The sequence below is a fragment of the Microcebus murinus genome, unplaced genomic scaffold, assembly GCF_040939455.1.
Source record: "Microcebus murinus isolate Inina unplaced genomic scaffold, M.murinus_Inina_mat1.0 scaf052_hap2_Mmur4.0, whole genome shotgun sequence".
NCBI lineage: Eukaryota > Metazoa > Chordata > Mammalia > Primates > Cheirogaleidae > Microcebus > Microcebus murinus.
In genome coordinates this window covers 58076-83895 of record NW_027438998.1, presented here as the reverse complement: position 1 = coordinate 83895, position 25820 = coordinate 58076, and the positions used below count along the sequence as shown (strand labels likewise).

At 62.5% G+C, this 25820-nt stretch overlaps 7 pseudogenes; all 7 read right to left on the bottom strand.

The window, feature by feature from the left end:
- Nucleotides 1–1296: 1296 nt before the first annotated feature.
- Nucleotides 1297–1415, bottom strand: LOC142869041 (uncharacterized; annotated as a pseudogene).
- Nucleotides 1416–5244: 3829 nt separating this feature from the next.
- LOC142869040 (uncharacterized) lies at nucleotides 5245–5363 on the bottom strand (annotated as a pseudogene).
- Nucleotides 5364–9192: 3829 nt separating this feature from the next.
- On the bottom strand, nucleotides 9193–9311 carry LOC142869039 (uncharacterized; annotated as a pseudogene).
- A 3842-nt stretch (nucleotides 9312–13153) lies between these two features.
- Nucleotides 13154–13272, bottom strand: LOC142869038 (uncharacterized; annotated as a pseudogene).
- Nucleotides 13273–17111: 3839 nt separating this feature from the next.
- Nucleotides 17112–17230, bottom strand: LOC142869037 (uncharacterized; annotated as a pseudogene).
- A 3842-nt stretch (nucleotides 17231–21072) lies between these two features.
- On the bottom strand, nucleotides 21073–21191 carry LOC142869035 (uncharacterized; annotated as a pseudogene).
- Nucleotides 21192–25037: 3846 nt separating this feature from the next.
- On the bottom strand, nucleotides 25038–25156 carry LOC142869034 (uncharacterized; annotated as a pseudogene).
- Nucleotides 25157–25820: the final 664 nt, after the last annotated feature.

The window sequence follows — 25820 nt, the reverse complement described above, 5'->3', positions numbered from 1 at the left end:
ATGAGGAGCAGCGGTGAGGGGGCACCTCTCGTGGTTCTCCTGGCCAGAGCTGGAACCCGTTCCAGTAAGCCAAGTATCCCAAGAATGGACACACGAGCACCACGTGCTCGCGCTCACCAGCAAATGGGTACGAACCGATGGACACCTAAGTGGACACAGAGGAATCACCTTCTTCGGGTGGGTGTCGGGCGGGTGGGGGGAGGGGATGGGCATACACATCCATTAGGAATGGGGTGGGTGCGCACCGACTGGGGGATGGGCGCACTTGAAGCTCTGACCCGAGGGGGGAGGCTGGGAGAGGGCAACGCACCCGACCTTAACATTGGTGCCCCCACAATATGCTGGAGCAACATGAGAGGTAAATGAATAAGAACACGGGGGGGGGAGGGGGGCACGGGCAACACATGTCACCTTAAAACTTGGACTCCCATCATCTGCTTGAAAAGAGAGAGAAAAGAAAATGCAATAATAGAGATAAGAGACACTTTTTAAAAATAATGAATCCGGCCGGGCGCTGTGGCTCACGCCTGTAATCCTAGCTCTTGGGAGGCCGAGGCGGGCGGATTGCTCAAGGTCAGGAGTTCAAAACCAGCCTGAGCAAGAGCGAGACCCCGTCTCTACTATAAATAGAAAGAAATTAATTGGCCAACTGATATATATATAAAAAATTAGCGGGGCATGGTGGCGCATGCCTGCAGTCCCAGCTACCCGGGAGGCTGAGGCAGAAGGATCACTCGAGCCCAGGAGTTTGAAGTTGCTGTGAGCTAGGCTGACGCCACGGCACTCACTCTAGCCTGGGCAACAAACCGAGACTCTGTCTCAAAAAAAAAAAAAAAAAAAAATGAATCCGAAGAGAAAAGTAAAAGGAGGCCTGTGGAGCAGGTCTGGGTGTGACTCCGGATGCCCGAACATCAGGTGCCACCACCAAAGATTCCTACGTGTAGCCCATAGAACCCCAAAAGCAACGGGACGAGTTCTGGTCACATACTCCCTCAAAATGACATCCAGGCCTTCTTCTGGAACTCCCTCCCCTCTCAGACTCTCAAGGTTTCCTCCAGCGTGTCGGCTCCCACAGAGCAGACCTTTGGTCTGAGACCTGACTGTCCAGAAGCCACGCATGCTGCCGCGTGGCGGCGGTGTCACGGCTCGGGACAAGAGGAGGCCCCACGGTGCGGGCTGGGGCGCCAGGCACCGCGGCGGGCGCTGAGGGTGGGGGTCACCCCCACCCCGGGCCGCCCCCGCACTCCCAGAAACGCGACAGAACCAGAGGCAAAAAAAAAAAAAAAAAGAAGAAGAAGCCTACGGCACCCGGTATTCCCGGGCGGTCTCCCATCCAAGTTCTAACCAGGCCCGACCCTGCTTAGCTTCCGAGACCAGACGGGATCGGGCGCGTTCGGGGTGGTGTGGTCGTGGACGGCGGAGGGCGCCCCTGCCCCGCTCGAGAAGCCGAGCCTCTCTGCGCTTCCCCGCCGCCTCCTCCCGCCCCAGGCCCCGCGCCGGGCCGGGCCTGTTGAGTTCGCCGGCCGGGTCCCGTGGGCTCCGAGGGACGGGGTGACAGGCGGGGCGGGCAGGGAGCGGCGGGCCGGGGTTGGGGGCTGTCTCTCTATACACACACACTCACACTCACACTCACTCACTCACTCACACTCACACAAGATGCGCCTCCACGGCTGGACCCGCCAAGGTGGAGACCTTCCAGCCCCCCTCCTCTCCTCGCCTGGCCTCCTTCACCTCCCCGCCCCCCACCCCCAGCGCGCCTCCGGGGCCGCTGACTGCGCACGGGCGGGTGGGCGGGGCGGGGCGCTCGCCCTTTGACCCCAGCCAGGGGCCGCCCTCCCCCACAACCCCTTTCAGCTGTGCCCCCCACCCTGTGGCCCCGCGGCCGCCTATTCCCCCGGGCCAGGGCTGGGGCACAGCGCACGGGGGAGGGGAGCCAGTGTATGGGGCGTCTCTCTCTCTCTCGGGATGTGTCCCATGGGTGGGGTGGGGTGGCGTGGTCTGTGGGGCGCTGAAGAAATCAGTCCCCTCCATCTCCTCCCTCTGGAAAACACCCAAGCCCTTGGAGAACTGCCCGCACCGCTACCGTGGGGGCCGGGACCCTCCTCTGTGTCCTCCTGTGGCCCAGTCCAAGGGGCCTGGGCCTGGCCGGGGCTGCATTGGACCCCAACCACCCTGGCGTGTGGACTCGCTAAAAATCGGCGATTAGATATTGGATTCCAGCGTCATTGAGGTCATTTCACTAATGAGTGCACCGCAAAGAGTTTCCTAATCCATCTGTGAGGGTGGCAACCGAAAGAGAATTTTAGAGCCGACAGAATAGGCGAGGAAAGGCATAGGAGATTTCCACACCCAGTAAGGAAGCCTTTCCCGAAATGGAAGAAAGAAAGGAGCAAACAGAGACACCGGTAGCCCCCCGCCCGGATGAGAGTCTGCCCCTGAGAGAAAGTACCCTGACCAGGTTCTCCCGTGGGTGGGTGGCGAGCTAGCGGCATTCAGAAGAGCGAGGCCCGCAGTCTGTGCAGAAGACACCTGCACTCGGGTGTGTGTGGCGGCACAATTCACAAGCAGCTCCAGATGTTAATCCAAGGAGAAGCCAGGGAGTTCCCAACGCCCCAGGTGTCCTCAGCCCACGACTGGCTGCTGTGGGAATGCGAAGCCCGGCTCCTTGTCTCAGAGCGGGGCAACCAGGAGGTGTGATGTCCACCCCGGGGTTCCCAGGAGGATCAGGCTGAAGCTGGGACTTGGCCTGAAAGTGTCCCCTCGCATGGCCACCCCCTTCCCCTTCCTGCTCCTCTACTCCTGGTGCCCCTCCATCCAGGGGCCAGACCTTAAAGAGTCACCCGCAAGAGAATCCTGGTCCCAAAGGAGCCTTCTGGGGGACCCGTGCTGAGAGAGGTTGTGGGCATGGCCCGCTGGGGCTCTGCCCGACCCAGGGCTGAGAGATGCAACCTCCCAGCTCTGGGTCCCTGCAGGAAGTGTTGGCAAGCACAGGGCCAGTCCTCCAAAGGCCCAGGTGCAGGGAGCCCAGGCCAAGCAGCCTGTGGAAGAAGCCACATGCTGTGCCACCCCGGGGAACACGACTGCAGGCCACGGCCCTTCCCACCTCCTCCTCCTCCTCCTCCTCCCACCCCGCCCCCGCCCCCGCCCCCACATGGCACAGGGCCCAGAGACACCTCAGACACTTGCTACCCAAAGTGCAAAGGGCATCAGTTGCTCCTCCAAACCCCCCCCAGCCCAGCAGACCGCATTGTCCAGCCAGCCCCCGGGCCTCCCTGGGGTGCCCAGCACAAAAGTGCAGACACCCACCGGACCCTCAATCTCAGTTTTCGGATGTTTTTGCCACTCTAAGGACCCGCAGGCCAGCTGGGCCTTCTGGCAGGACAGAGAGCCCCGGAATCCGACGTGGAGAGCTGGGTGTACGTCCCCACGAGGAGGCGGTCCCCACCTCCGCGGCTATCCCCTTGCGGGGAGCGGCAGCCGTGGGGCCTCAGAGAAGACACCAGGCTGGGCCCCCACGGCACAGCGGGAGCACGTCCCCCGCAGGCCACTTAGCCACGGCGGCCAGCCGGCGGACGGTTGGGTTGCGCGAGACGCTGCGGCCGCCCTGCTACCGGGTTCCTGGGAGGGCGTCCTGGAACCAGCGTCCACACCAAGCCCTTGGAAGGCCCAGGCGACGGAGGAGCCCCGTCAGGCAGGGGCCGAGGACGGTGACGGCCCGGGCGGGGAGGAGCGTGTCAGGCAGGGGCAGAGGACGGTGACAGGTGACAGGCCGGGCGGGAAGGAGTCAGTCAGGCAGGGGCCGTGGAGGAGACGGGCTGGGTAAGGGTTAGGGTTAGAGTCAGGGCACAAGTCACAATCGCAAAGACCTGGAAGCCACCCGAGTGCCCATCGACCCACGAGTGGGTAAATAAAATGTGGCGCGTGGACACCACGGAGTGCTATTCGGCTATGAGGAGCAGCGGTGAGGGGGCACCTCTCGTGGTTCTCCTGGCCAGAGCTGGAACCCGTTCCAGTAAGCCAAGTATCCCAAGAATGGACACACGAGCACCACGTGCTCGCGCTCACCAGCAAATGGGTACGAACCGATGGACACCTAAGTGGACACAGAGGAATCACCTTCTTCGGGTGGGTGTCGGGCGGGTGGGGGGAGGGGATGGGCATACACATCCATTAGGAATGGGGTGGGTGCGCACCGACTGGGGGATGGGCGCACTTGAAGCTCTGACCCGAGGGGGGAGGCTGGGAGAGGGCAACGCACCCGACCTTAACATTGGTGCCCCCACAATATGCTGGAGCAACATGAGAGGTAAATGAATAAGAACACGGGGGGGGGAGGGGGGCACGGGCAACACATGTCACCTTAAAACTTGGACTCCCATCATCTGCTTGAAAAGAGAGAGAAAAGAAAATGCAATAATAGAGATAAGAGACACTTTTTAAAAATAATGAATCCGGCCGGGCGCTGTGGCTCACGCCTGTAATCCTAGCTCTTGGGAGGCCGAGGCGGGCGGATTGCTCAAGGTCAGGAGTTCAAAACCAGCCTGAGCAAGAGCGAGACCCCGTCTCTACTATAAATAGAAAGAAATTAATTGGCCAACTGATATATATATAAAAAATTAGCGGGGCATGGTGGCGCATGCCTGCAGTCCCAGCTACCCGGGAGGCTGAGGCAGAAGGATCACTCGAGCCCAGGAGTTTGAAGTTGCTGTGAGCTAGGCTGACGCCACGGCACTCACTCTAGCCTGGGCAACAAACCGAGACTCTGTCTCAAAAAAAAAAAAAAAAAAAAATGAATCCGAAGAGAAAAGTAAAAGGAGGCCTGTGGAGCAGGTCTGGGTGTGACTCCGGATGCCCGAACATCAGGTGCCACCACCAAAGATTCCTACGTGTAGCCCATAGAACCCCAAAAGCAACGGGACGAGTTCTGGTCACATACTCCCTCAAAATGACATCCAGGCCTTCTTCTGGAACTCCCTCCCCTCTCAGACTCTCAAGGTTTCCTCCAGCGTGTCGGCTCCCACAGAGCAGACCTTTGGTCTGAGACCTGACTGTCCAGAAGCCACGCATGCTGCCGCGTGGCGGCGGTGTCACGGCTCGGGACAAGAGGAGGCCCCACGGTGCGGGCTGGGGCGCCAGGCACCGCGGCGGGCGCTGAGGGTGGGGGTCACCCCCACCCCGGGCCGCCCCCGCACTCCCAGAAACGCGACAGAACCAGAGGCAAAAAAAAAAAAAAAAAGAAGAAGAAGCCTACGGCACCCGGTATTCCCGGGCGGTCTCCCATCCAAGTTCTAACCAGGCCCGACCCTGCTTAGCTTCCGAGACCAGACGGGATCGGGCGCGTTCGGGGTGGTGTGGTCGTGGACGGCGGAGGGCGCCCCTGCCCCGCTCGAGAAGCCGAGCCTCTCTGCGCTTCCCCGCCGCCTCCTCCCGCCCCAGGCCCCGCGCCGGGCCGGGCCTGTTGAGTTCGCCGGCCGGGTCCCGTGGGCTCCGAGGGACGGGGTGACAGGCGGGGCGGGCAGGGAGCGGCGGGCCGGGGTTGGGGGCTGTCTCTCTATACACACACACTCACACTCACACTCACTCACTCACTCACACTCACACAAGATGCGCCTCCACGGCTGGACCCGCCAAGGTGGAGACCTTCCAGCCCCCCTCCTCTCCTCGCCTGGCCTCCTTCACCTCCCCGCCCCCCACCCCCAGCGCGCCTCCGGGGCCGCTGACTGCGCACGGGCGGGTGGGCGGGGCGGGGCGCTCGCCCTTTGACCCCAGCCAGGGGCCGCCCTCCCCCACAACCCCTTTCAGCTGTGCCCCCCACCCTGTGGCCCCGCGGCCGCCTATTCCCCCGGGCCAGGGCTGGGGCACAGCGCACGGGGGAGGGGAGCCAGTGTATGGGGCGTCTCTCTCTCTCTCTCGGGATGTGTCCCATGGGTGGGGTGGGGTGGCGTGGTCTGTGGGGCGCTGAAGAAATCAGTCCCCTCCATCTCCTCCCTCTGGAAAACACCCAAGCCCTTGGAGAACTGCCCGCACCGCTACCGTGGGGGCCGGGACCCTCCTCTGTGTCCTCCTGTGGCCCAGTCCAAGGGGCCTGGGCCTGGCCGGGGCTGCATTGGACCCCAACCACCCTGGCGTGTGGACTCGCTAAAAATCGGCGATTAGATATTGGATTCCAGCGTCATTGAGGTCATTTCACTAATGAGTGCACCGCAAAGAGTTTCCTAATCCATCTGTGAGGGTGGCAACCGAAAGAGAATTTTAGAGCCGACAGAATAGGCGAGGAAAGGCATAGGAGATTTCCACACCCAGTAAGGAAGCCTTTCCCGAAATGGAAGAAAGAAAGGAGCAAACAGAGACACCGGTAGCCCCCCGCCCGGATGAGAGTCTGCCCCTGAGAGAAAGTACCCTGACCAGGTTCTCCCGTGGGTGGGTGGCGAGCTAGCGGCATTCAGAAGAGCGAGGCCCGCAGTCTGTGCAGAAGACACCTGCTCGGGTGTGTGTGGCGGCACAATTCACAAGCAGCTCCAGATGTTAATCCAAGGAGAAGCCAGGGAGTTCCCAACGCCCCAGGTGTCCTCAGCCCACGACTGGCTGCTGTGGGAATGCGAAGCCCGGCTCCTTGTCTCAGAGCGGGGCAACCAGGAGGTGTGATGTCCACCCCGGGGTTCCCAGGAGGATCAGGCTGAAGCTGGGACTTGGCCTGAAAGTGTCCCCTCGCATGGCCACCCCCTTCCCCTTCCTGCTCCTCTACTCCTGGTGCCCCTCCATCCAGGGGCCAGACCTTAAAGAGTCACCCGCAAGAGAATCCTGGTCCCAAAGGAGCCTTCTGGGGGACCCGTGCTGAGAGAGGTTGTGGGCATGGCCCGCTGGGGCTCTGCCCGACCCAGGGCTGAGAGATGCAACCTCCCAGCTCTGGGTCCCTGCAGGAAGTGTTGGCAAGCACAGGGCCAGTCCTCCAAAGGCCCAGGTGCAGGGAGCCCAGGCCAAGCAGCCTGTGGAAGAAGCCACATGCTGTGCCACCCCGGGGAACACGACTGCAGGCCACGGCCCTTCCCACCTCCTCCTCCTCCTCCTCCTCCCACCCCGCCCCCGCCCCCGCCCCCACATGGCACAGGGCCCAGAGACACCTCAGACACTTGCTACCCAAAGTGCAAAGGGCATCAGTTGCTCCTCCAAACCCCCCCCAGCCCAGCAGACCGCATTGTCCAGCCAGCCCCCGGGCCTCCCTGGGGTGCCCAGCACAAAAGTGCAGACACCCACCGGACCCTCAATCTCAGTTTTCGGATGTTTTTGCCACTCTAAGGACCCGCAGGCCAGCTGGGCCTTCTGGCAGGACAGAGAGCCCCGGAATCCGACGTGGAGAGCTGGGTGTACGTCCCCACGAGGAGGCGGTCCCCACCTCCGCGGCTATCCCCTTGCGGGGAGCGGCAGCCGTGGGGCCTCAGAGAAGACACCAGGCTGGGCCCCCACGGCACAGCGGGAGCACGTCCCCCGCAGGCCACTTAGCCACGGCGGCCAGCCGGCGGACGGTTGGGTTGCGCGAGACGCTGCGGCCGCCCTGCTACCGGGTTCCTGGGAGGGCGTCCTGGAACCAGCGTCCACACCAAGCCCTTGGAAGGCCCAGGCGACGGAGGAGCCCCGTCAGGCAGGGGCCGAGGACGGTGACGGCCCGGGCGGGGAGGAGCGTGTCAGGCAGGGGCAGAGGACGGTGACAGGTGACAGGCCGGGCGGGAAGGAGTCAGTCAGGCAGGGGCCGTGGAGGAGACGGGCTGGGTAAGGGTTAGGGTTAGAGTCAGGGCACAAGTCACAATCGCAAAGACCTGGAAGCCACCCGAGTGCCCATCGACCCACGAGTGGGTAAATAAAATGTGGCGCGTGGACACCACGGAGTGCTATTCGGCTATGAGGAGCAGCGCTGAGGGGGCACCTCTCGTGGTTCTCCTGGCCAGAGCTGGAACCCGTTCCAGTAAGCCAAGTATCCCAAGAATGGACACACGAGCACCACGTGCTCGCGCTCACCAGCAAATGGGTACGAACCGATGGACACCTAAGTGGACACAGAGGAATCACCTTCTTCGGGTGGGTGTCGGGCGGGTGGGGGGAGGGGATGGGCATACACATCCATTAGGAATGGGGTGGGTGCGCACCGACTGGGGGATGGGCGCACTTGAAGCTCTGACCCGAGGGGGGAGGCTGGGAGAGGGCAACGCACCCGACCTTAACATTGGTGCCCCCACAATATGCTGGAGCAACATGAGAGGTAAATGAATAAGAACACGGGGGGGGGAGGGGGGCACGGGCAACACATGTCACCTTAAAACTTGGACTCCCATCATCTGCTTGAAAAGAGAGAGAAAAGAAAATGCAATAATAGAGATAAGAGACACTTTTTAAAAATAATGAATCCGGCCGGGCGCTGTGGCTCACGCCTGTAATCCTAGCTCTTGGGAGGCCGAGGCGGGCGGATTGCTCAAGGTCAGGAGTTCAAAACCAGCCTGAGCAAGAGCGAGACCCCGTCTCTACTATAAATAGAAAGAAATTAATTGGCCAACTGATATATATATAAAAAATTAGCGGGGCATGGTGGCGCATGCCTGCAGTCCCAGCTACCCGGGAGGCTGAGGCAGAAGGATCACTCGAGCCCAGGAGTTTGAAGTTGCTGTGAGCTAGGCTGACGCCACGGCACTCACTCTAGCCTGGGCAACAAACCGAGACTCTGTCTCAAAAAAAAAAAAAAAAAAAAATGAATCCGAAGAGAAAAGTAAAAGGAGGCCTGTGGAGCAGGTCTGGGTGTGACTCCGGATGCCCGAACATCAGGTGCCACCACCAAAGATTCCTACGTGTAGCCCATAGAACCCCAAAAGCAACGGGACGAGTTCTGGTCACATACTCCCTCAAAATGACATCCAGGCCTTCTTCTGGAACTCCCTCCCCTCTCAGACTCTCAAGGTTTCCTCCAGCGTGTCGGCTCCCACAGAGCAGACCTTTGGTCTGAGACCTGACTGTCCAGAAGCCACGCATGCTGCCGCGTGGCGGCGGTGTCACGGCTCGGGACAAGAGGAGGCCCCACGGTGCGGGCTGGGGCGCCAGGCACCGCGGCGGGCGCTGAGGGTGGGGGTCACCCCCACCCCGGGCCGCCCCCGCACTCCCAGAAACGCGACAGAACCAGAGGCAAAAAAAAAAAAAAAAAGAAGAAGAAGCCTACGGCACCCGGTATTCCCGGGCGGTCTCCCATCCAAGTTCTAACCAGGCCCGACCCTGCTTAGCTTCCGAGACCAGACGGGATCGGGCGCGTTCGGGGTGGTGTGGTCGTGGACGGCGGAGGGCGCCCCTGCCCCGCTCGAGAAGCCGAGCCTCTCTGCGCTTCCCCGCCGCCTCCTCCCGCCCCAGGCCCCGCGCCGGGCCGGGCCTGTTGAGTTCGCCGGCCGGGTCCCGTGGGCTCCGAGGGACGGGGTGACAGGCGGGGCGGGCAGGGAGCGGCGGGCCGGGGTTGGGGGCTGTCTCTCTATACACACACACTCACACTCACACTCACTCACTCACTCACACTCACACAAGATGCGCCTCCACGGCTGGACCCGCCAAGGTGGAGACCTTCCAGCCCCCCTCCTCTCCTCGCCTGGCCTCCTTCACCTCCCCGCCCCCCACCCCCAGCGCGCCTCCGGGGCCGCTGACTGCGCACGGGCGGGTGGGCGGGGCGGGGCGCTCGCCCTTTGACCCCAGCCAGGGGCCGCCCTCCCCCACAACCCCTTTCAGCTGTGCCCCCCACCCTGTGGCCCCGCGGCCGCCTATTCCCCCGGGCCAGGGCTGGGGCACAGCGCACGGGGGAGGGGAGCCAGTGTATGGGGCGTCTCTCTCTCTCTCGGGATGTGTCCCATGGGTGGGGTGGGGTGGCGTGGTCTGTGGGGCGCTGAAGAAATCAGTCCCCTCCATCTCCTCCCTCTGGAAAACACCCAAGCCCTTGGAGAACTGCCCGCACCGCTACCGTGGGGGCCGGGACCCTCCTCTGTGTCCTCCTGTGGCCCAGTCCAAGGGGCCTGGGCCTGGCCGGGGCTGCATTGGACCCCAACCACCCTGGCGTGTGGACTCGCTAAAAATCGGCGATTAGATATTGGATTCCAGCGTCATTGAGGTCATTTCACTAATGAGTGCACCGCAAAGAGTTTCCTAATCCATCTGTGAGGGTGGCAACCGAAAGAGAATTTTAGAGCCGACAGAATAGGCGAGGAAAGGCATAGGAGATTTCCACACCCAGTAAGGAAGCCTTTCCCGAAATGGAAGAAAGAAAGGAGCAAACAGAGACACCGGTAGCCCCCCGCCCGGATGAGAGTCTGCCCCTGAGAGAAAGTACCCTGACCAGGTTCTCCCGTGGGTGGGTGGCGAGCTAGCGGCATTCAGAAGAGCGAGGCCCGCAGTCTGTGCAGAAGACACCTGCACTCGGGTGTGTGTGGCGGCACAATTCACAAGCAGCTCCAGATGTTAATCCAAGGAGAAGCCAGGGAGTTCCCAACGCCCCAGGTGTCCTCAGCCCACGACTGGCTGCTGTGGGAATGCGAAGCCCGGCTCCTTGTCTCAGAGCGGGGCAACCAGGAGGTGTGATGTCCACCCCGGGGTTCCCAGGAGGATCAGGCTGAAGCTGGGACTTGGCCTGAAAGTGTCCCCTCGCATGGCCACCCCCTTCCCCTTCCTGCTCCTCTACTCCTGGTGCCCCTCCATCCAGGGGCCAGACCTTAAAGAGTCACCCGCAAGAGAATCCTGGTCCCAAAGGAGCCTTCTGGGGGACCCGTGCTGAGAGAGGTTGTGGGCATGGCCCGCTGGGGCTCTGCCCGACCCAGGGCTGAGAGATGCAACCTCCCAGCTCTGGGTCCCTGCAGGAAGTGTTGGCAAGCACAGGGCCAGTCCTCCAAAGGCCCAGGTGCAGGGAGCCCAGGCCAAGCAGCCTGTGGAAGAAGCCACATGCTGTGCCACCCCCGGGAACACGACTGCAGGCCACGGCCCTTCCCACCTCCTCCTCCTCCTCCTCCTCCTCCTCCTCCTCCCACCCCGCCCCCGCCCCCGCCCCCACATGGCACAGGGCCCAGAGACACCTCAGACACTTGCTACCCAAAGTGCAAAGGGCATCAGTTGCTCCTCCAAACCCCCCCCAGCCCAGCAGACCGCATTGTCCAGCCAGCCCCCGGGCCTCCCTGGGGTGCCCAGCACAAAAGTGCAGACACCCACCGGACCCTCAATCTCAGTTTTCGGATGTTTTTGCCACTCTAAGGACCCGCAGGCCAGCTGGGCCTTCTGGCAGGACAGAGAGCCCCGGAATCCGACGTGGAGAGCTGGGTGTACGTCCCCACGAGGAGGCGGTCCCCACCTCCGCGGCTATCCCCTTGCGGGGAGCGGCAGCCGTGGGGCCTCAGAGAAGACACCAGGCTGGGCCCCCACGGCACAGCGGGAGCACGTCCCCCGCAGGCCACTTAGCCACGGCGGCCAGCCGGCGGACGGTTGGGTTGCGCGAGACGCTGCGGCCGCCCTGCTACCGGGTTCCTGGGAGGGCGTCCTGGAACCAGCGTCCACACCAAGCCCTTGGAAGGCCCAGGCGACGGAGGAGCCCCGTCAGGCAGGGGCCGAGGACGGTGACGGCCCGGGCGGGGAGGAGCGTGTCAGGCAGGGGCAGAGGACGGTGACAGGTGACAGGCCGGGCGGGAAGGAGTCAGTCAGGCAGGGGCCGTGGAGGAGACGGGCTGGGTAAGGGTTAGGGTTAGAGTCAGGGCACAAGTCACAATCGCAAAGACCTGGAAGCCACCCGAGTGCCCATCGACCCACGAGTGGGTAAATAAAATGTGGCGCGTGGACACCACGGAGTGCTATTCGGCTATGAGGAGCAGCGGTGAGGGGGCACCTCTCGTGGTTCTCCTGGCCAGAGCTGGAACCCGTTCCAGTAAGCCAAGTATCCCAAGAATGGACACACGAGCACCACGTGCTCGCGCTCACCAGCAAATGGGTACGAACCGATGGACACCTAAGTGGACACAGAGGAATCACCTTCTTCGGGTGGGTGTCGGGCGGGTGGGGGGAGGGGATGGGCATACACATCCATTAGGAATGGGGTGGGTGCGCACCGACTGGGGGATGGGCGCACTTGAAGCTCTGACCCGAGGGGGGAGGCTGGGAGAGGGCAACGCACCCGACCTTAACATTGGTGCCCCCACAATATGCTGGAGCAACATGAGAGGTAAATGAATAAGAACACGGGGGGGGGGAGGGGGGCACGGGCAACACATGTCACCTTAAAACTTGGACTCCCATCATCTGCTTGAAAAGAGAGAGAAAAGAAAATGCAATAATAGAGATAAGAGACACTTTTTAAAAATAATGAATCCGGCCGGGCGCTGTGGCTCACGCCTGTAATCCTAGCTCTTGGGAGGCCGAGGCGGGCGGATTGCTCAAGGTCAGGAGTTCAAAACCAGCCTGAGCAAGAGCGAGACCCCGTCTCTACTATAAATAGAAAGAAATTAATTGGCCAACTGATATATATATAAAAAATTAGCGGGGCATGGTGGCGCATGCCTGCAGTCCCAGCTACCCGGGAGGCTGAGGCAGAAGGATCACTCGAGCCCAGGAGTTTGAAGTTGCTGTGAGCTAGGCTGACGCCACGGCACTCACTCTAGCCTGGGCAACAAACCGAGACTCTGTCTCAAAAAAAAAAAAAAAAAAAAATGAATCCGAAGAGAAAAGTAAAAGGAGGCCTGTGGAGCAGGTCTGGGTGTGACTCCGGATGCCCGAACATCAGGTGCCACCACCAAAGATTCCTACGTGTAGCCCATAGAACCCCAAAAGCAACGGGACGAGTTCTGGTCACATACTCCCTCAAAATGACATCCAGGCCTTCTTCTGGAACTCCCTCCCCTCTCAGACTCTCAAGGTTTCCTCCAGCGTGTCGGCTCCCACAGAGCAGACCTTTGGTCTGAGACCTGACTGTCCAGAAGCCACGCATGCTGCCGCGTGGCGGCGGTGTCACGGCTCGGGACAAGAGGAGGCCCCACGGTGCGGGCTGGGGCGCCAGGCACCGCGGCGGGCGCTGAGGGTGGGGGTCACCCCCACCCCGGGCCGCCCCCGCACTCCCAGAAACGCGACAGAACCAGAGGCAAAAAAAAAAAAAAAAAGAAGAAGAAGCCTACGGCACCCGGTATTCCCGGGCGGTCTCCCATCCAAGTTCTAACCAGGCCCGACCCTGCTTAGCTTCCGAGACCAGACGGGATCGGGCGCGTTCGGGGTGGTGTGGTCGTGGACGGCGGAGGGCGCCCCTGCCCCGCTCGAGAAGCCGAGCCTCTCTGCGCTTCCCCGCCGCCTCCTCCCGCCCCAGGCCCCGCGCCGGGCCGGGCCTGTTGAGTTCGCCGGCCGGGTCCCGTGGGCTCCGAGGGACGGGGTGACAGGCGGGGCGGGCAGGGAGCGGCGGGCCGGGGTTGGGGGCTGTCTCTCTATACACACACACTCACACTCACACTCACTCACTCACTCACACTCACACAAGATGCGCCTCCACGGCTGGACCCGCCAAGGTGGAGACCTTCCAGCCCCCCTCCTCTCCTCGCCTGGCCTCCTTCACCTCCCCGCCCCCCACCCCCAGCGCGCCTCCGGGGCCGCTGACTGCGCACGGGCGGGTGGGCGGGGCGGGGCGCTCGCCCTTTGACCCCAGCCAGGGGCCGCCCTCCCCCACAACCCCTTTCAGCTGTGCCCCCCACCCTGTGGCCCCGCGGCCGCCTATTCCCCCGGGCCAGGGCTGGGGCACAGCGCACGGGGGAGGGGAGCCAGTGTATGGGGCGTCTCTCTCTCTCTCGGGATGTGTCCCATGGGTGGGGTGGGGTGGCGTGGTCTGTGGGGCGCTGAAGAAATCAGTCCCCTCCATCTCCTCCCTCTGGAAAACACCCAAGCCCTTGGAGAACTGCCCGCACCGCTACCGTGGGGGCCGGGACCCTCCTCTGTGTCCTCCTGTGGCCCAGTCCAAGGGGCCTGGGCCTGGCCGGGGCTGCATTGGACCCCAACCACCCTGGCGTGTGGACTCGCTAAAAATCGGCGATTAGATATTGGATTCCAGCGTCATTGAGGTCATTTCACTAATGAGTGCACCGCAAAGAGTTTCCTAATCCATCTGTGAGGGTGGCAACCGAAAGAGAATTTTAGAGCCGACAGAATAGGCGAGGAAAGGCATAGGAGATTTCCACACCCAGTAAGGAAGCCTTTCCCGAAATGGAAGAAAGAAAGGAGCAAACAGAGACACCGGTAGCCCCCCGCCCGGATGAGAGTCTGCCCCTGAGAGAAAGTACCCTGACCAGGTTCTCCCGTGGGTGGGTGGCGAGCTAGCGGCATTCAGAAGAGCGAGGCCCGCAGTCTGTGCAGAAGACACCTGCACTCGGGTGTGTGTGGCGGCACAATTCACAAGCAGCTCCAGATGTTAATCCAAGGAGAAGCCAGGGAGTTCCCAACGCCCCAGGTGTCCTCAGCCCACGACTGGCTGCTGTGGGAATGCGAAGCCCGGCTCCTTGTCTCAGAGCGGGGCAACCAGGAGGTGTGATGTCCACCCCGGGGTTCCCAGGAGGATCAGGCTGAAGCTGGGACTTGGCCTGAAAGTGTCCCCTCGCATGGCCACCCCCTTCCCCTTCCTGCTCCTCTACTCCTGGTGCCCCTCCATCCAGGGGCCAGACCTTAAAGAGTCACCCGCAAGAGAATCCTGGTCCCAAAGGAGCCTTCTGGGGGACCCGTGCTGAGAGAGGTTGTGGGCATGGCCCGCTGGGGCTCTGCCCGACCCAGGGCTGAGAGATGCAACCTCCCAGCTCTGGGTCCCTGCAGGAAGTGTTGGCAAGCACAGGGCCAGTCCTCCAAAGGCCCAGGTGCAGGGAGCCCAGGCCAAGCAGCCTGTGGAAGAAGCCACATGCTGTGCCACCCCGGGGAACACGACTGCAGGCCACGGCCCTTCCCACCTCCTCCTCCTCCTCCTCCTCCTCCTCCTCCTCCCACCCCGCCCCCGCCCCCGCCCCCACATGGCACAGGGCCCAGAGACACCTCAGACACTTGCTACCCAAAGTGCAAAGGGCATCAGTTGCTCCTCCAAACCCCCCCCAGCCCAGCAGACCGCATTGTCCAGCCAGCCCCCGGGCCTCCCTGGGGTGCCCAGCACAAAAGTGCAGACACCCACCGGACCCTCAATCTCAGTTTTCGGATGTTTTTGCCACTCTAAGGACCCGCAGGCCAGCTGGGCCTTCTGGCAGGACAGAGAGCCCCGGAATCCGACGTGGAGAGCTGGGTGTACGTCCCCACGAGGAGGCGGTCCCCACCTCCGCGGCTATCCCCTTGCGGGGAGCGGCAGCCGTGGGGCCTCAGAGAAGACACCAGGCTGGGCCCCCACGGCACAGCGGGAGCACGTCCCCCGCAGGCCACTTAGCCACGGCGGCCAGCCGGCGGACGGTTGGGTTGCGCGAGACGCTGCGGCCGCCCTGCTACCGGGTTCCTGGGAGGGCGTCCTGGAACCAGCGTCCACACCAAGCCCTTGGAAGGCCCAGGCGACGGAGGAGCCCCGTCAGGCAGGGGCCGAGGACGGTGACGGCCCGGGCGGGGAGGAGCGTGTCAGGCAGGGGCAGAGGACGGTGACAGGTGACAGGCCGGGCGGGAAGGAGTCAGTCAGGCAGGGGCCGTGGAGGAGACGGGCTGGGTAAGGGTTAGGGTTAGAGTCAGGGCACAAGTCACAATCGCAAAGACCTGGAAGCCACCCGAGTGCCCATCGACCCACGAGTGGGTAAATAAAATGTGGCGCGTGGACACCACGGAGTGCTATTCGGCTATGAGGAGCAGCGGTGAGGGGGCACCTCTCGTGGTTCTCCTGGCCAGAGCTGGAACCCGTTCCAGTAAGCCAAGTATCCCAAGAATGGACACACGAGCACCACGTGCTCGCGCTCACCAGCAAATGGGTACGAACCGATGGACACCTAAGTGGACACAGAGGAATCACCTTCTTCGGGTGGGTGTCGGGCGGGTGGGGGGAGGGGATGGGCATACACATCCATTAGGAATGGGGTGGGTGCGCACCGACTGGGGGATGGGCGCACTTGAAGCTCTGACCCGAGGGGGGAGGCTGGGAGAGGGCAACGCACCCGACCTTAACATTGGTGCCCCCACAATATGCTGGAGCAACATGAGAGGTAAATGAATAAGAACACGGGGGGGGAGGGGGGCACGGGCAACACATGTCACCTTAAAACTTGGACTCCCATCATCTGCTTGAAAAGAGAGAGAAAAGAAAATGCAATAATAGAGATAAGAGACACTTTTTAAAAATAATGAATCCGGCCGGGCGCTGTGGCTCACGCCTGTAATCCTAGCTCTTGGGAGGCCGAGGCGGGCGGATTGCTCAAGGTCAGGAGTTCAAAACCAGCCTGAGCAAGAGCGAGACCCCGTCTCTACTATAAATAGAAAGAAATTAATTGGCCAACTGATATATATATAAAAAATTAGCGGGGCATGGTGGCGCATGCCTGCAGTCCCAGCTACCCGGGAGGCTGAGGCAGAAGGATCACTCGAGCCCAGGAGTTTGAAGTTGCTGTGAGCTAGGCTGACGCCACGGCACTCACTCTACCCTGGGCAACAAACCGAGACTCTGTCTCAAAAAAAAAAAAAAAAAAAATGAATCCGAAGAGAAAAGTAAAAGGAGGCCTGTGGAGCAGGTCTGGGTGTGACTCCGGATGCCCGAACATCAGGTGCCACCACCAAAGATTCCTACGTGTAGCCCATAGAACCCCAAAAGCAACGGGACGAGTTCTGGTCACATACTCCCTCAAAATGACATCCTGGCCTTCTTCTGGAACTCCCTCCCCTCTCAGACTCTCAAGGTTTCCTCCAGCGTGTCGGCTCCCACAGAGCAGACCTTTGGTCTGAGACCTGACTGTCCAGAAGCCACGCATGCTGCCGCGTGGCGGCGGTGTCACGGCTCGGGACAAGAGGAGGCCCCACGGTGCGGGCTGGGGCGCCAGGCACCGCGGCGGGCGCTGAGGGTGGGGGTCACCCCCACCCCGGGCCGCCCCCGCACTCCCAGAAACGCGACAGAACCAGAGGCAAAAAAAAAAAAAAAAAGAAGAAGAAGCCTACGGCACCCGGTATTCCCGGGCGGTCTCCCATCCAAGTTCTAACCAGGCCCGACCCTGCTTAGCTTCCGAGACCAGACGGGATCGGGCGCGTTCGGGGTGGTGTGGTCGTGGACGGCGGAGGGCGCCCCTGCCCCGCTCGAGAAGCCGAGCCTCTCTGCGCTTCCCCGCCGCCTCCTCCCGCCCCAGGCCCCGCGCCGGGCCGGGCCTGTTGAGTTCGCCGGCCGGGTCCCGTGGGCTCCGAGGGACGGGGTGACAGGCGGGGCGGGCAGGGAGCGGCGGGCCGGGGTTGGGGGCTGTCTCTCTATACACACACACTCACACTCACACTCACTCACTCACTCACACTCACACAAGATGCGCCTCCACGGCTGGACCCGCCAAGGTGGAGACCTTCCAGCCCCCCTCCTCTCCTCGCCTGGCCTCCTTCACCTCCCCGCCCCCCACCCCCAGCGCGCCTCCGGGCCGCTGACTGCGCACGGGCGGGTGGGCGGGGCGGGGCGCTCGCCCTTTGACCCCAGCCAGGGGCCGCCCTCCCCCACAACCCCTTTCAGCTGTGCCCCCCACCCTGTGGCCCCGCGGCCGCCTATTCCCCCGGGCCAGGGCTGGGGCACAGCGCACGGGGGAGGGGAGCCAGTGTATGGGGCGTCTCTCTCTCTCTCGGGATGTGTCCCATGGGTGGGGTGGGGTGGCGTGGTCTGTGGGGCGCTGAAGAAATCAGTCCCCTCCATCTCCTCCCTCTGGAAAACACCCAAGCCCTTGGAGAACTGCCCGCACCGCTACCGTGGGGGCCGGGACCCTCCTCTGTGTCCTCCTGTGGCCCAGTCCAAGGGGCCTGGGCCTGGCCGGGGCTGCATTGGACCCCAACCACCCTGGCGTGTGGACTCGCTAAAAATCGGCGATTAGATATTGGATTCCAGCGTCATTGAGGTCATTTCACTAATGAGTGCACCGCAAAGAGTTTCCTAATCCATCTGTGAGGGTGGCAACCGAAAGAGAATTTTAGAGCCGACAGAATAGGCGAGGAAAGGCATAGGAGATTTCCACACCCAGTAAGGAAGCCTTTCCCGAAATGGAAGAAAGAAAGGAGCAAACAGAGACACCGGTAGCCCCCCGCCCGGATGAGAGTCTGCCCCTGAGAGAAAGTACCCTGACCAGGTTCTCCCGTGGGTGGGTGGCGAGCTAGCGGCATTCAGAAGAGCGAGGCCCGCAGTCTGTGCAGAAGACACCTGCACTCGGGTGTGTGTGGCGGCACAATTCACAAGCAGCTCCAGATGTTAATCCAAGGAGAAGCCAGGGAGTTCCCAACGCCCCAGGTGTCCTCAGCCCACGACTGGCTGCTGTGGGAATGCGAAGCCCGGCTCCTTGTCTCAGAGCGGGGCAACCAGGAGGTGTGATGTCCACCCCGGGGTTCCCAGGAGGATCAGGCTGAAGCTGGGACTTGGCCTGAAAGTGTCCCCTCGCATGGCCACCCCCTTCCCCTTCCTGCTCCTCTACTCCTGGTGCCCCTCCATCCAGGGGCCAGACCTTAAAGAGTCACCCGCAAGAGAATCCTGGTCCCAAAGGAGCCTTCTGGGGGACCCGTGCTGAGAGAGGTTGTGGGCATGGCCCGCTGGGGCTCTGCCCGACCCAGGGCTGAGAGATGCAACCTCCCAGCTCTGGGTCCCTGCAGGAAGTGTTGGCAAGCACAGGGCCAGTCCTCCAAAGGCCCAGGTGCAGGGAGCCCAGGCCAAGCAGCCTGTGGAAGAAGCCACATGCTGTGCCACCCCGGGGAACACGACTGCAGGCCACGGCCCTTCCCACCTCCTCCTCCTCCTCCTCCTCCTCCTCCTCCTCCTCCCACCCCGCCCCCGCCCCCGCCCCCACATGGCACAGGGCCCAGAGACACCTCAGACACTTGCTACCCAAAGTGCAAAGGGCATCAGTTGCTCCTCCAAACCCCCCCCAGCCCAGCAGACCGCATTGTCCAGCCAGCCCCCGGGCCTCCCTGGGGTGCCCAGCACAAAAGTGCAGACACCCACCGGACCCTCAATCTCAGTTTTCGGATGTTTTTGCCACTCTAAGGACCCGCAGGCCAGCTGGGCCTTCTGGCAGGACAGAGAGCCCCGGAATCCGACGTGGAGAGCTGGGTGTACGTCCCCACGAGGAGGCGGTCCCCACCTCCGCGGCTATCCCCTTGCGGGGAGCGGCAGCCGTGGGGCCTCAGAGAAGACACCAGGCTGGGCCCCCACGGCACAGCGGGAGCACGTCCCCCGCAGGCCACTTAGCCACGGCGGCCAGCCGGCGGACGGTTGGGTTGCGCGAGACGCTGCGGCCGCCCTGCTACCGGGTTCCTGGGAGGGCGTCCTGGAACCAGCGTCCACACCAAGCCCTTGGAAGGCCCAGGCGACGGAGGAGCCCCGTCAGGCAGGGGCCGAGGACGGTGACGGCCCGGGCGGGGAGGAGCGTGTCAGGCAGGGGCAGAGGACGGTGACAGGTGACAGGCCGGGCGGGAAGGAGTCAGTCAGGCAGGGGCCGTGGAGGAGACGGGCTGGGTAAGGGTTAGGGTTAGAGTCAGGGCACAAGTCACAATCGCAAAGACCTGGAAGCCACCCGAGTGCCCATCGACCCACGAGTGGGTAAATAAAATGTGGCGCGTGGACACCACGGAGTGCTATTCGGCTATGAGGAGCAGCGATGAGGGGGCACCTCTCGTGGTTCTCCTGGCCAGAGCTGGAACCCGTTCCAGTAAGCCAAGTATCCCAAGAATGGACACACGAGCACCACGTGCTCGCGCTCACCAGCAAATGGGTACGAACCGATGGACACCTAAGTGGACACAGAGGAATCACCTTCTTCGGGTGGGTGTCGGGCGGGTGGGGGGAGGGGATGGGCATACACATCCATTAGGAATGGGGTGGGTGCGCACCGACTGGGGGATGGGCGCACTTGAAGCTCTGACCCGAGGGGGGAGGCTGGGAGAGGGCAACGCACCCGACCTTAACATTGGTGCCCCCACAATATGCTGGAGCAACATGAGAGGTAAATGAATAAGAACACGGGGGGGGGAGGGGGGCACGGGCAACACATGTCACCTTAAAACTTGGACTCCCATCATCTGCTTGAAAAGAGAGAGAAAAGAAAATGCAATAATAGAGATAAGAGACACTTTTTAAAAATAATGAATCCGGCCGGGCGCTGTGGCTCACGCCTGTAATCCTAGCTCTTGGGAGGCCGAGGCGGGCGGATTGCTCAAGGTCAGGAGTTCAAAACCAGCCTGAGCAAGAGCGAGACCCCGTCTCTACTATAAATAGAAAGAAATTAATTGGCCAACTGATATATATATAAAAAATTAGCGGGGCATGGTGGCGCATGCCTGCAGTCCCAGCTACCCGGGAGGCTGAGGCAGAAGGATCACTCGAGCCCAGGAGTTTGAAGTTGCTGTGAGCTAGGCTGACGCCACGGCACTCACTCTAGCCTGGGCAACAAACCGAGACTCTGTCTCAAAAAAAAAAAAAAAAAAAATGAATCCGAAGAGAAAAGTAAAAGGAGGCCTGTGGAGCAGGTCTGGGTGTGACTCCGGATGCCCGAACATCAGGTGCCACCACCAAAGATTCCTACGTGTAGCCCATAGAACCCCAAAAGCAACGGGACGAGTTCTGGTCACATACTCCCTCAAAATGACATCCAGGCCTTCTTCTGGAACTCCCTCCCCTCTCAGACTCTCAAGGTTTCCTCCAGCGTGTCGGCTCCCACAGAGCAGACCTTTGGTCTGAGACCTGACTGTCCAGAAGCCACGCATGCTGCCGCGTGGCGGCGGTGTCACGGCTCGGGACAAGAGGAGGCCCCACGGTGCGGGCTGGGGCGCCAGGCACCGCGGCGGGCGCTGAGGGTGGGGGTCACCCCCACCCCGGGCCGCCCCCGCACTCCCAGAAACGCGACAGAACCAGAGGCAAAAAAAAAAAAAAAAAGAAGAAGAAGCCTACGGCACCCGGTATTCCCGGGCGGTCTCCCATCCAAGTTCTAACCAGGCCCGACCCTGCTTAGCTTCCGAGACCAGACGGGATCGGGCGCGTTCGGGGTGGTGTGGTCGTGGACGGCGGAGGGCGCCCCTGCCCCGCTCGAGAAGCCGAGCCTCTCTGCGCTTCCCCGCCGCCTCCTCCCGCCCCAGGCCCCGCGCCGGGCCGGGCCTGTTGAGTTCGCCGGCCGGGTCCCGTGGGCTCTGAGGGACGGGGTGACAGGCGGGGCGGGCAGGGAGCGGCGGGCCGGGGTTGGGGGCTGTCTCTCTATACACACACACTCACACTCACACTCACTCACTCACTCACACTCACACAAGATGCGCCTCCACGGCTGGACCCGCCAAGGTGGAGACCTTCCAGCCCCCCTCCTCTCCTCGCCTGGCCTCCTTCACCTCCCCGCCCCCCACCCCCAGCGCGCCTCCGGGGCCGCTGACTGCGCACGGGCGGGTGGGCGGGGCGGGGCGCTCGCCCTTTGACCCCAGCCAGGGGCCGCCCTCCCCCACAACCCCTTTCAGCTGTGCCCCCCACCCTGTGGCCCCGCGGCCGCCTATTCCCCCGGGCCAGGGCTGGGGCACAGCGCACGGGGGAGGGGAGCCAGTGTATGGGGCGTCTCTCTCTCTCTCGGGATGTGTCCCATGGGTGGGGTGGGGTGGCGTGGTCTGTGGGGCGCTGAAGAAATCAGTCCCCTCCATCTCCTCCCTCTGGAAAACACCCAAGCCCTTGGAGAACTGCCCGCACCGCTACCGTGGGGGCCGGGACCCTCCTCTGTGTCCTCCTGTGGCCCAGTCCAAGGGGCCTGGGCCTGGCCGGGGCTGCATTGGACCCCAACCACCCTGGCGTGTGGACTCGCTAAAAATCGGCGATTAGATATTGGATTCCAGCGTCATTGAGGTCATTTCACTAATGAGTGCACCGCAAAGAGTTTCCTAATCCATCTGTGAGGGTGGCAACCGAAAGAGAATTTTAGAGCCGACAGAATAGGCGAGGAAAGGCATAGGAGATTTCCACACCCAGTAAGGAAGCCTTTCCCGAAATGGAAGAAAGAAAGGAGCAAACAGAGACACCGGTAGCCCCCCGCCCGGATGAGAGTCTGCCCCTGAGAGAAAGTACCCTGACCAGGTTCTCCCGTGGGTGGGTGGCGAGCTAGCGGCATTCAGAAGAGCGAGGCCCGCAGTCTGTGCAGAAGACACCTGCACTCGGGTGTGTGTGGCGGCACAATTCACAAGCAGCTCCAGATGTTAATCCAAGGAGAAGCCAGGGAGTTCCCAACGCCCCAGGTGTCCTCAGCCCACGACTGGCTGCTGTGGGAATGCGAAGCCCGGCTCCTTGTCTCAGAGCGGGGCAACCAGGAGGTGTGATGTCCACCCCGGGGTTCCCAGGAGGATCAGGCTGAAGCTGGGACTTGGCCTGAAAGTGTCCCCTCGCATGGCCACCCCCTTCCCCTTCCTGCTCCTCTACTCCTGGTGCCCCTCCATCCAGGGGCCAGACCTTAAAGAGTCACCCGCAAGAGAATCCTGGTCCCAAAGGAGCCTTCTGGGGGACCCGTGCTGAGAGAGGTTGTGGGCATGGCCCGCTGGGGCTCTGCCCGACCCAGGGCTGAGAGATGCAACCTCCCAGCTCTGGGTCCCTGCAGGAAGTGTTGGCAAGCACAGGGCCAGTCCTCCAAAGGCCCAGGTGCAGGGAGCCCAGGCCAAGCAGCCTGTGGAAGAAGCCACATGCTGTGCCACCCCGGGGAACACGACTGCAGGCCACGGCCCTTCCCACCTCCTCCTCCTCCTCCTCCTCCTCCTCCTCCTCCTCCCACCCCGCCCCCGCCCCCGCCCCCACATGGCACAGGGCCCAGAGACACCTCAGACACTTGCTACCCAAAGTGCAAAGGGCATCAGTTGCTCCTCCAAACCCCCCCCAGCCCAGCAGACCGCATTGTCCAGCCAGCCCCCGGGCCTCCCTGGGGTGCCCAGCACAAAAGTGCAGACACCCACCGGACCCTCAATCTCAGTTTTCGGATGTTTTTGCCACTCTAAGGACCCGCAGGCCAGCTGGGCCTTCTGGCAGGACAGAGAGCCCCGGAATCCGACGTGGAGAGCTGGGTGTACGTCCCCACGAGGAGGCGGTCCCCACCTCCGCGGCTATCCCCTTGCGGGGAGCGGCAGCCGTGGGGCCTCAGAGAAGACACCAGGCTGGGCCCCCACGGCACAGCGGGAGCACGTCCCCCGCAGGCCACTTAGCCACGGCGGCCAGCCGGCGGACGGTTGGGTTGCGCGAGACGCTGCGGCCGCCCTGCTACCGGGTTCCTGGGAGGGCGTCCTGGAACCAGCGTCCACACCAAGCCCTTGGAAGGCCCAGGCGACGGAGGAGCCCCGTCAGGCAGGGGCCGAGGACGGTGACGGCCCGGGCGGGGAGGAGCGTGTCAGGCAGGGGCAGAGGACGGTGACAGGTGACAGGCCGGGCGGGAAGGAGTCAGTCAGGCAGGGGCCGTGGAGGAGACGGGCTGGGTAAGGGTTAGGGTTAGAGTCAGGGCACAAGTCACAATCGCAAAGACCTGGAAGCCACCCGAGTGCCCATCGACCCACGAGTGGGTAAATAAAATGTGGCGCGTGGACACCACGGAGTGCTATTCGGCTATGAGGAGCAGCGGTGAGGGGGCACCTCTCGTGGTTCTCCTGGCCAGAGCTGGAACCCGTTCCAGTAAGCCAAGTATCCCAAGAATGGACACACGAGCACCACGTGCTCGCGCTCACCAGCAAATGGGTACGAACCGATGGACACCTAAGTGGACACAGAGGAATCACCTTCTTCGGGTGGGTGTCGGGCGGGTGGGGGGAGGGGATGGGCATACACATCCATTAGGAATGGGGTGGGTGCGCACCGACTGGGGGATGGGCGCACTTGAAGCTCTGACCCGAGGGGGGAGGCTGGGAGAGGGCAACGCACCCGACCTTAACATTGGTGCCCCCACAATATGCTGGAGCAACATGAGAGGTAAATGAATAAGAACACGGGGGGGGGAGGGGGGCACGGGCAACACATGTCACCTTAAAACTTGGACTCCCATCATCTGCTTGAAAAGAGAGAGAAAAGAAAATGCAATAATAGAGATAAGAGACACTTTTTAAAAATAATGAATCCGGCCGGGCGCTGTGGCTCACGCCTGTAATCCTAGCTCTTGGGAGGCCGAGGCGGGCGGATTGCTCAAGGTCAGGAGTTCAAAACCAGCCTGAGCAAGAGCGAGACCCCGTCTCTACTATAAATAGAAAGAAATTAATTGGCCAACTGATATATATATAAAAAATTAGCGGGGCATGGTGGCGCATGCCTGCAGTCCCAGCTACCCGGGAGGCTGAGGCAGAAGGATCACTCGAGCCCAGGAGTTTGAAGTTGCTGTGAGCTAGGCTGACGCCACGGCACTCACTCTAGCCTGGGCAACAAACCGAGACTCTGTCTCAAAAAAAAAAAAAAAAAAAAAATGAATCCGAAGAGAAAAGTAAAAGGAGGCCTGTGGAGCAGGTCTGGGTGTGACTCCGGATGCCCGAACATCAGGTGCCACCACCAAAGATTCCTACGTGTAGCCCATAGAACCCCAAAAGCAACGGGACGAGTTCTGGTCACATACTCCCTCAAAATGACATCCAGGCCTTCTTCTGGAACTCCCTCCCCTCTCAGACTCTCAAGGTTTCCTCCAGCGTGTCGGCTCCCACAGAGCAGACCTTTGGTCTGAGACCTGACTGTCCAGAAGCCACGCATGCTGCCGCGTGGCGGCGGTGTCACGGCTCGGGACAAGAGGAGGCCCCACGGTGCGGGCTGGGGCGCCAGGCACCGCGGCGGGCGCTGAGGGTGGGGGTCACCCCCACCCCGGGCCGCCCCCGCACTCCCAGAAACGCGACAGAACCAGAGGCAAAAAAAAAAAAAAAAAAGAAGAAGAAGCCTACGGCACCCGGTATTCCCGGGCGGTCTCCCATCCAAGTTCTAACCAGGCCCGACCCTGCTTAGCTTCCGAGACCAGACGGGATCGGGCGCGTTCGGGGTGGTGTGGTCGTGGACGGCGGAGGGCGCCCCTGCCCCGCTCGAGAAGCCGAGCCTCTCTGCGCTTCCCCGCCGCCTCCTCCCGCCCCAGGCCCCGCGCCGGGCCGGGCCTGTTGAGTTCGCCGGCCGGGTCCCGTGGGCTCCGAGGGACGGGGTGACAGGCGGGGCGGGCAGGGAGCGGCGGGCCGGGGTTGGGGGCTGTCTCTCTATACACACACACTCACACTCACACTCACTCACTCACTCACACTCACACAAGATGCGCCTCCACGGCTGGACCCGCCAAGGTGGAGACCTTCCAGCCCCCCTCCTCTCCTCGCCTGGCCTCCTTCACCTCCCCGCCCCCCACCCCCAGCGCGCCTCCGGGGCCGCTGACTGCGCACGGGCGGGTGGGCGGGGCGGGGCGCTCGCCCTTTGACCCCAGCCAGGGGCCGCCCTCCCCCACAACCCCTTTCAGCTGTGCCCCCCACCCTGTGGCCCCGCGGCCGCCTATTCCCCCGGGCCAGGGCTGGGGCACAGCGCACGGGGGAGGGGAGCCAGTGTATGGGGCGTCTCTCTCTCTCTCGGGATGTGTCCCATGGGTGGGGTGGGGTGGCGTGGTCTGTGGGGCGCTGAAGAAATCAGTCCCCTCCATCTCCTCCCTCTGGAAAACACCCAAGCCCTTGGAGAACTGCCCGCACCG